The following is an 8,674-nucleotide window of genomic DNA, read 5'->3' as shown; positions in this document are numbered from 1 at the left end:
TGAGTAACTGGGACTACAGGTGCCTGCCACCATGCCTGGCTAATTTTTGTATTTTTAGCAGAGATGGGGTTTCACTATGTTGGCCAAGGTGGTCTTAAACTCCTGACCTAGGGAGATCCACCGCCTTGGCCTCCCAAAGTGCTAGGATTACAGGCGTGAGCCACTGTGCCTGGCCAATAGTTTCTTTTTATTGCTGAATAGTATTCCATTCCATGATGGAACCAGTTTGTTTAACCATTCACCAGGTGATAGATATTTTGGTTGTTTTCTGTTTTTGGCTATCACAAATAAAAGCTGCTATAAGTACTTGTGTGCAGGTTTTTGTGTAAACATAAATTTTCATTTCTTTGGGATAAATGCTCAGGACTGAGATTGCTGGCTCAGATGGTAAGTATGTATTTAACTTTGTAGGAAAGTGCCAAACTGTTTTCTGGAGCAACCAGTATAAATTCTTAAAACTTCCATAAGTAATATATGCTCACTGTAAAAAAAATAAATAAATAAAATAAAATAAGGTAGAAATGTATAAAATGAAAAGTAAAATGACAAGTCATGGAACTGTACTGTCTCTTTTCTGAGTAGTAGCTGTTAGGTTTCCTGTATATTCAAGAATGTTTTGGCTGGGCCTGGTGGCTCATGACTGTAATCCCAGAACTTTGGGAGACTAAGGCAGGAGGATTGCTTGACATCAGGAGTTCGTAACCAGCCAGGGCAACATAGTGAGATGCCGTCTCTATCAAAAAAAGTTTTATGCATATGCAAGCAAATACATGTGTATATAAATATATATATTCCAAAATGAGATCACAGTATACAGGTAATTGCAACTTGATTTTTTCCTCATATCTTAGACATGTTTGCAATTCTTTTTTTTTTGAGATGGAGTTTCACTCTGTTGCCCAGGCTGGAGTGCAGTGGCGCGACCTTGGCTCACTGCAAGCTCCGCCTCCCGGGTTCACTCACACCATTCTCCTGCCTCAGCCTCCCGAGTAGCTGGGACTACAGGCGCCCGCTACCATGCCTGGCTAATTTTTTTGTACTTTCAGTAGAGACAGGGTTTCACTGTGTTAGACAGGATGGTCTTGATCTCCTGATCTCATGATCCACCTGCCTTGGCCTCCGAAAGTGCTGGGATTACAGGCGTGAGCCACAGCGCCCGGCCCATATTTGCAATATTAATAGATAAGTATATACTTGTTTTAATGGTGGGCATAGGACTATTGTATGCCCACCATTATCCAATGTATCTGTTGTATGGATGTATCATCATTTCTTTACTCAGTCCCCCCGATGATGACCATTTCTATTGTTGTCAGTTTCTATTACAAAGCTATAATGAAAATCTTTCTATATATATTTCTGTATAATTTGTATGAGCATATCTATATGGCAGACTCCTAGAAATGGAATTGCTAGATCAATTTTACATTTAACTGCTCCGAAATACTTTCAACTTTTTCTCCAGTTTTTAAAATGTTTGTAGAGATGGGGTTTTGCTATGTTGCCCAGGCTGGTCTCGAACTCCTGGGCTCGAGTGATTCTCCTGCCTCGGCCTCCCAGTGTTAGAATTGCAGATGTGAACCACTGCACCCGACCTTTTTAAAATTTTTATTTATTTATTTATTTATTTATTTTTTAAATTTACTCTCCCCTAAATGATATATGAGAGTTCTCAGTTCTTTACCAACGCTAAGTATTATCAACATTTTAAATCTCTGGCAATCTGGTAGGAGAGTTTGTGTTTAATTTGCATTTATTTTATTTTTTTTTTGAGATGGAGTCTCGCTCTGTTGCCAGGTTGGAGTGCAGTGACACGATTTTGGCTCACTGCAACCTCCGCCTCCTGGGTTCAAGAGATTCTCGTGTCTCAGCCTCCCGAGTAGCTGGGACTACAGGTGAGCTACCACGCCCAGCTAATTTTTGTATTTTTAGTAGAGACAAGGTTTCACCATGTTGGCCAGGATGGTCTCGATCTCTTGACTTTGTGATCTGCCCGCATAGGCCTCCCAAAGTGCTGGGATTACAGGTGTGAGTCACTGCGCCTGGCCTTAATTTGCATTTCTTAGTGGCAAATGAAGTTGAGCACTATTTTATATATGTATTAGCCATCTGTATTTCTTATTTTTTTTCTTTTTGTTGAGATGGATTCTCGCTGTCACCCAGGCTGGAGTGCAGTGGCACCATCTTGGCTCACTGCAACCTTTGCCTCCTGGGTTCAAGTGATTCTCCTGCCTCAGCCTCCTGAGTAGGTGGGACTACAGGTGCCTGCCACTGTGCCCATCTCATTTTTTGTATTTTTAGTAGAGACGGGGTTTCCTCGTGTTAGCCAGGATGGTCTCGATCTTCTGACCTTGTGATCTGCTTGCCTTGGCCAACCAAAGTCCTGGGATTACAGGTGTAAGCCACTACGCCTGGCCTAGCCATCTGTATTTCTTCTCCCACAAGTAGACTATATCCTTTGTCCATTTTTCTCCTGGAGTTTTAAATTTTACCTTATTGATTTTGACAGTTTTCCATATCTTGAAGAAATTAGCTTTTTTCATCCATACAGCAAATATTTTCTCACAGTTTCTAGCTTATCTTTTGACTTTGTTTCTGGTGTCTTGGTATACGTAATTTTTAAATTTCTGTGGACTTGCAGGCCGGGCGCGGTGGCTCAAGCCTGTAATCCCAGCACTTTGGGAGGCCGAGACGGGCGGATCACAAGGTCAGGAGATCGAGACCATCCTGGCTAACCTGGTGAAACCTCGTCTCTACTAAAAAAAAATACAAAAAACTAGCCGGGCGAGGTGGCGGGCGCCTGTAGTCCCAGCTACTCAGGAGGCTGAGGCAGGAGAATAGCATAAACCCGGGAGGCGGAGGTTGCAGTGAGCTGAGATCTGGCCACTGCACTCCAGTCTGGGCGACAGAGCGAGACTCCGTCTCAAAAAAAAAAAAAAAAAAATTTCTGTGGACTTAAATTTATTTATCTACTTTTTGGTTTCTGGGTTTTATGGTTAGAATGGTGTTTGAAAATATAAAAAATGGGCTGGGCGCAGTGGCTCACGCCTGTAATCCCAGCCCTTTGGGAGGCCGAGGCAGGCAGATCACCTGAGGTCGGGAGTTGAAGACCAGCCTGACCAACATGGAGAAACTCCATCTCTACTAAATATACAAAAATTAGCTGGGCGTGGTGGCGCGTGCCTGTGATCCCAGCTACTCAGGAGGCTGAGGCAGGAGAATCGCTTGAACCCCGGAGGCGGAGGTTGCAGTGAGCTGAGATGGAGCCACTGCACTCCAGCCTGGGTGACAGAGCAAGACTTTGTCTCAGAAAAAGAAAAAAAAAAGAAAGAAAATATAAAAAACATACATATGCTGTACAGAGGAGGAGACTATCTGGAAAACCTAATTTATAATCAGAAGTTTGTTCCATTTGCATGGAGTTAAAGCAAAGAGAACTGTGGGATGTTTTAGTCCAACTATGGTAAACCTGGAGGATTATCTTTGTTATACTGTGGCATATGAATTTCTTGTGACCAGAACATTTCTGCATCAAATAGTGTCTTGCCTTTTATACAGTATCAGATGTTTGTAAGTTTTAACTATTCAACTCTCCTTTTTTCTTATTAGGCACCCAAAGCTTCTGCCTTTACAATATTATCTCATAAAGGACATGTTACAAACAAGATTAACATTATTTTCCATCAGTTATTTCATTTTTTATTATTTCATATTTCATTTGACGGCATTTTCTCCCTTTGTCCTCACATTCAAAGGGTGAATTGCTTAGGTGTTACAGTACCCCATGAAATAAACTCCACTTCTTATGATAGGACTGGAGCACCTAGCATTCTGTACATATTGAAGTCTTGACAAGTATGTTTTTGAAAGAGCTCTAACAAAAAAAAGGTTACTGTAAAATATTCTTAAATATTAGTAAAAATGTGCTATGACATTTATTTCTGATGTTATACCAGTTTGTTATTAATCTTCAGTGGTATTTTTCACAAAATAAGAGCTAATTTGCTAAACAGAAGAACTTTTCAGTTTTGTTCTAAGCATAAAATTGTTTAAAATCTCAGTTGCTACATAATTAACTGAGAACACAAATTTATAAAACAGATAAAAAACTATTTGTACAATGTACTATAAATGTGATGTTTGGAGCAGAAAATCAGTAGTTTTCAGCTAATACTAAGACAGGAAATCATTTAATATCAATTGAGATTAAATTGGCACAATTGAACTAAATTAAAGTAAAAATGACTTGGTACACGGCCCAATTTTTCTATTACTTCAAGTGGAATTTTGATTAACTTATATAACTGTAAATTTTCCACTACTCTCTATTTAATGTTCTAGCTGCATCATTCTGTAACTTGAATCTATTAAAAACTGTATAGCATTCTACCAAAGATGGTCTATAAAAGAAATGGAAATTTATTTTGAATAGTATTCCACTCTCCAAAGCTTTAGAGGTAAGTACAAATGTCTCAGATCTTACTTCTTGTTATTGATATTTAGACGTTTCTGTTTAACTTTTATTGTCCAGTTGATTAAATATACTATAACTCTTTTTGTAAAGTTGCAGTAAAAACAGTAAGCACAGAGGATGGAAGAGAAACTAACAAGAGATATGGAAGGAATATAATTTAAGGACTGCAAATAATCGTTTTATTGCATTAGGAATGTTTTAGAAGTGATATTGGCGTGAAGGCTTCATGATTTACACAGGGCTCACCCTATTTCTCAGTTGGAAAATTTGTTTTGTTATTAATACGTTTTATTCCTTTCCTTCTAATTGAAATGTAGTTTAATATTTAAGAAATATTTTAACCAAAATTTCACAAAAGGAACAGAAACGAAGACTTCTTAAGCAAACAATATTTTATGAATCTACGAACTTCTATAACAGCAATGGAGACACTGTAATAGGTCACTTCTTCCTGTCCAAGGAAAACGCGGCGCTTTGGATGGGATAGGCCCTCCCCGAGTTTTTCTCCCCCGAGTAAAGAGCTCTTGGCGGTCAAAGGTCCAGTACACTGGATTCGAAACAAATAAAAAAATAAGGGTGACAAAGATTTTAGTTAACAGGGGTCGGAGGAGCAGAAAGGGTCTTTTCGCACTTCAAACATCTTGGGGGAGGGTTGGGAAGGCAGGATGCGAAGTAACCTAAATTCTCAACAATTTCGCGCTCCTGCCCCCGCCCAGGAAGGCAGTGGATGCGCGGGGGAGGCGGGGTCCCCCCACACTCCTTTGCCCAAATTTCGATTTCCCTCCACTTCGCTCGGTCGTATCTCTTCCCCTGCCCCGAGAGTGGCGAACAAATTGGTCGAGCGCCCGGCCTAGCCTAGTAGTCCAGTTCCTTAGGACTCCTAGACCCTGGAGACACAGACCACGTTTTCTCGGAGACGGGACCAGTGGGCTGTAAAGCAAAACAATTTTTCTTTCTTTTCCAGGGCCAGGTCTTCCTGGTAGAGAATCAGCTCGCTCTCTCTCCACACCCGAAGCGAAAAACAAAACAAAACCAACCACTATTCCGCCCCCGATCTGGCCCAAGCAGCCCCATTAAACCACTTAGGATCAGGTGCCAGAGTTAAGCGAGTTGGGTTCTTCTGGTGGGAAGGGGTAGGGACAAGGGGGCATTGAAGGTCCGGGAACTAGGGCCACAGGCCCCTCGCTGGGGTGTGTCAGAAGAGGGGACTTCGAAGGGTGATGCCCGACTAGGCTGCCACCTTAGCGCCGCGCGAGGAGCGCAGGGGCCCGGGGAACGAGTCCCCGAGCGAGTCCAGCCAGCCTCTGGATTCCCACGGCCCGGGGCTCCGCCGGACATTGTTACCGCCCTCCCCTCGACACCCTACTAAAGACAGAAAAACCGCGGTTCGATCGGGTCCTTGGCGGAAGGGCGGCCAAAAGAATGAGTAAGTCAGGCGCGGGCACGGCACCTTGTTTACCCCACTCGGCGGCGCGCCCCTGCGGGCGCCTGGTTTGCGGGCGGCGTCGGAGACGCTGAACCCGGGAGTCAGTCGGCCACGATTGGTCGGTGACTGGGAGGAGGACGCTGGGTGGGAGGGCTGGGAGCCAGGCGTTGCAGTGGCAACTCTCTGCCGCTAGATGCCGCTCCCTCCCAACAGGAGCCGGGCGCGGGTTCGTGGCCGACAGATGGCGCCTGCGCGTTCCATTCGCCTCCAAGTCGCCGAAGAGCGAACACCCCAAACAATCCCGAAGCGCCACCAAAAAAAAAAAAAAAAAAAAAAAAAAAAAAAAAAAAAAAAAAAGAAAAAAAAAAACCCCGCCGGATCCGACCGCCACTTTCAAAACCCCCCACCGCTCTAGAACCGCGGGAGCTTCCGTCCCTGAGTAGAATTCGAGGGTGTAAAGAAGAGGAAGGGGAAAAATATCTTGTACCAGCCCAGGGGTGAAGAAGCCCCCGGCCTGAGAAAGAAGGAGGAGTGGGGGAGGCGAACAGTCTCGTTGCTGCCTCTGTGTACGCTGAGGGGGGAGGTAAGTTATAAAATGGCGGAGGCGAAGCTTCTAGAAGTTTGGAGGGGCACCCGGAGGGCGCGGGGCCCACCGTGAGGTGTGTATGGTTGAAACAGGGCGAGAGAGAGGAGTTGGGAGGGAAAGAGGTTGGGCACTCTGTTGCCATTGAATTTCCCCTCTGCTTCCTTCGCCCCCATGGGGGGCAGCCATGGAGTGGGGGACAGAGTCCACGCGGGAGGATCTTCCTCGCCCCCGCGGCGCCCCCGGCCCTCCTTTCTCCCTTCTCCCCCCAAGTCGCTACCCCAACACTTAGGAGAGGAACTTCCAGCCCCCCTTCCTCCCTACCTCCTACTCCTAGAGTGGCTTTCTACCGCAGGGCTCTTCTTTTCGACTACCCTCGCTGAAGATTTTCTCTTCCTTCCCTCGCCCAACTCTCCCTCGGGGCCTCTACGGAGACCCCCCCCTCCCATGGGTGGCCCAAAATGGAGAACGCGGAGCAGCGCAAGATGGAGGCTCCGCTTCTCTGTGTAGCAGTAGATTTAGGTTCCTTTTCTCCGGCAGGCTCATAAGCCTAGGAGAGCCCGAACTGGAGGTGGGGTGGGGTGCGAGCCGTAGTCGGGGGAGGAAAGCCGGGAGGCTGTGGTTGGGGTTGGGGAGAGCGCGGTGTCGCGGTGAGGGGAAGGCAGAGAGCAAAATGGTGGTGCTGGGAACCTAGGGGGGAGGGGAGAAAGGAGGCTCAGTTGTGTATCTTTGGGCCTCGGACCGAGGGAGGCGAGGGAAAATCTACTCTGATCACACCCCTCCCTCGTGCCCCCTCCCTTCTCCCTTCCCCTCCTTCCTTCCCTCCCTCCCCCCTCCCTCCCTCTCTTCCTCCCTTCCTAGAGAGGGAACAACATTCATGTGACGGGCCCCTCTGCTTCTCCCCCGCCCCATCATCTCCAGCGCGTGGTGGGGGAACTGCTGGGGAAGGCGATTGGCATCGATCTCTCCATCCCTTCCGAGGCCCGACTTCGGTCAGTTTTCTTCGGGCAACAATTTTCTAAATCGGCTGGGGTCTGGCGGTGTTGGCCCCCGCGCGCAGACCTTGCCCCGAAGGGGGCCCTGCCTGCCTGGCATGGGCGGAGGGGGGAAGGGCGGGAGTGGAAGGCTGTTTGTTGGGGGGTTTTGGCGCCACTTTTGTTTTAGTTTTAGTGCTGCTTTTCATTCCCACCCCCACCCGCACTGTCTTTCTCAAGGCACGAACTGAGCTGATCCTTGCCCCAGGTAGGCAGCCTGTGCGTTTTCACTCCACACTTTTATTCTTGCTCGGTGTCGACTTTCTTTTTTCTTCTCCCCTGGATCCGGAGATCTGCGGACGGCGATTTGGGGACGAAAAGGGTCGGATGGGCCGTGGGAGAGAGAAGGTGTGGGAAACAGCATCAAGTAGTTCCGCAAAACTTTGAGCCCCGTTCCCATTTTCTTTTGGCCTAGAATTGTGAACGTATTGTTGATTTCGGCCTTTTTTCCCCCCGTCGCGAGAATGTCTTGTTTTGCCTTTAGTTTTTTATAAACCGCTGTACTTTCGACATTTAGTTTCCGCTCCCCCTTGGTGCATATGTCATTTTATTTTTAATCCTTAACTGTAATGGGTTATCGTGTGATTTTCGTGCTTCAGTGCTCGGCTTTAATTTTTAATATTGCATTAGTAGTTTCATCCGGTTTGTGAGACTTTCTCTTCCGTGGCCTAGAATGTTTTTTATGTTGTTGCTTACCACCCCTCTTCTCTCTCCCTCCTTCTTTCTCTTGGATGTAGTTTTTAAATTGAGGGCCATGGTGTTGGATTAAATGTTAATTTACAGTTTACATGATATATCTATTGGAAACTTTTGATCTGTAAGGTTGGATTTAAGTAAACGAGACGCTTGTGTTGGTTTGCAATGGTTCCTTAAAATGCGCGGGCCACCCCCTTCTCCCACCGTAAAGCCCCATCTTCCCTTCACACTGGAGTGTAAATTCCATACCCCTTTTCTCCCACGGACCGCCGTATTTCACAGCAGCCACACCCTGTATTTGTCTCTGTGGATTGGACTCATTATCAGCTTAATTTAGTGACTCTTAAACCACCATGATGGGACTTGCTTAAGCACGAAGCTTCTTTTCCTGTTTAGTCCTAGTGGTTAGTGTCGAAAGAGGAATAATCGAGGTTTCTTGATGAAACCTAGTGCGGTCCAAC

The 8,674-nt window shown here is 46.1% G+C and overlaps 1 protein-coding gene and 1 long non-coding RNA gene across 13 annotated transcripts in view; one reads left to right on the top strand and one right to left on the bottom strand.

Annotated features, from left to right (window-relative positions):
• Nucleotides 1-4,848: 4,848 nt before the first annotated feature.
• Nucleotides 4,849-6,960, bottom strand: LOC140710830 (uncharacterized). Its single transcript, XR_012091911.1, has 2 exons — nt 6,808-6,960; nt 4,849-5,021 (listed from the first exon to the last, which is right to left on the bottom strand). It is a non-coding gene; the product is annotated as an uncharacterized lncRNA (long non-coding RNA).
• STAG2 (STAG2 cohesin complex component) overlaps nt 6,158-8,674 on the top strand; it is a 137,781-nt gene continuing 135,264 nt past the window's right edge. For 4 of the 12 annotated variants that reach the window (XM_037988759.1, XM_008019493.3, XM_073013415.1 and 1 more), the window contains exon 1: nt 6,931-7,054. The gene's annotated coding sequence lies outside the window, so the exon portion shown is untranslated. Of the gene's footprint in view, nt 6,560-6,930; nt 7,055-7,344; nt 7,476-7,651; nt 7,726-8,674 lie in introns of those variants that run through there. The other 8 variants (XM_073013414.1, XM_008019492.3, XM_073013417.1 and 5 more) reach the window with 5 other exon arrangements.

The sequence above is a fragment of the Chlorocebus sabaeus genome, chromosome X, assembly GCF_047675955.1.
Source record: "Chlorocebus sabaeus isolate Y175 chromosome X, mChlSab1.0.hap1, whole genome shotgun sequence".
NCBI classification, from domain to species: Eukaryota; Metazoa; Chordata; class Mammalia; order Primates; family Cercopithecidae; genus Chlorocebus; species Chlorocebus sabaeus.
Note: the sequence above shows the minus strand (reverse complement) of the source record. Positions and strands in the feature narration are given on the sequence as shown.